Source organism: Otolemur garnettii, unplaced genomic scaffold, assembly GCF_000181295.1.
Source record: "Otolemur garnettii isolate 467f Iridium unplaced genomic scaffold, OtoGar3 scaffold00138, whole genome shotgun sequence".
Classification (NCBI taxonomy): domain Eukaryota; kingdom Metazoa; phylum Chordata; class Mammalia; order Primates; family Galagidae; genus Otolemur; species Otolemur garnettii.
This window is the reverse complement of record NW_003852533.1, coordinates 2,728,416-2,728,771: the sequence shown is the minus strand read 5'-3', so window position 1 is coordinate 2,728,771 and position 356 is coordinate 2,728,416. Positions and strand designations below refer to the sequence as shown.

The following is a 356-nucleotide window of genomic DNA, read 5'->3' as shown; positions in this document are numbered from 1 at the left end:
AAAAAACGTACCATTAGCACGAGCTATAACAATAACACCAAGCATCTTTTAGGCATAGGGAATTTATAGTTGGATATCTGACTTTCTTCAAAAGTTAAAAATGAATCAATCAGCTCGGCGCCTGTGGCTCAAGTGGCTAAGGTGCCAGCCACATACACCTAAGGTGGCAGGTTTGAATCCAGCCCGGGCCCACCAAACAACAATGATGGTTGCAACTGGAAAAAAAAAATAGCTAGGCCTTGTGGTGGGCGCCTGTGGTCCCAGTAACTTGGGAGGCTGAGGCAGGAGACTTGCTTGAGCCCAGGAGTTGGAGGTTGCTGTGAGCTGTGATGCCACCGCACTCTACCCAGGGGGAC

At 49.2% G+C, this 356-nt stretch overlaps 1 protein-coding gene across 2 annotated transcripts in view; it reads right to left on the bottom strand.

Annotated features, from left to right (window-relative positions):
* The window catches only part of TBK1 (TANK binding kinase 1), a 49,415-nt gene that overhangs the window by 42,699 nt on the left and 6,360 nt on the right, over positions 1-356 (bottom strand). The window lies entirely within an intron of this gene.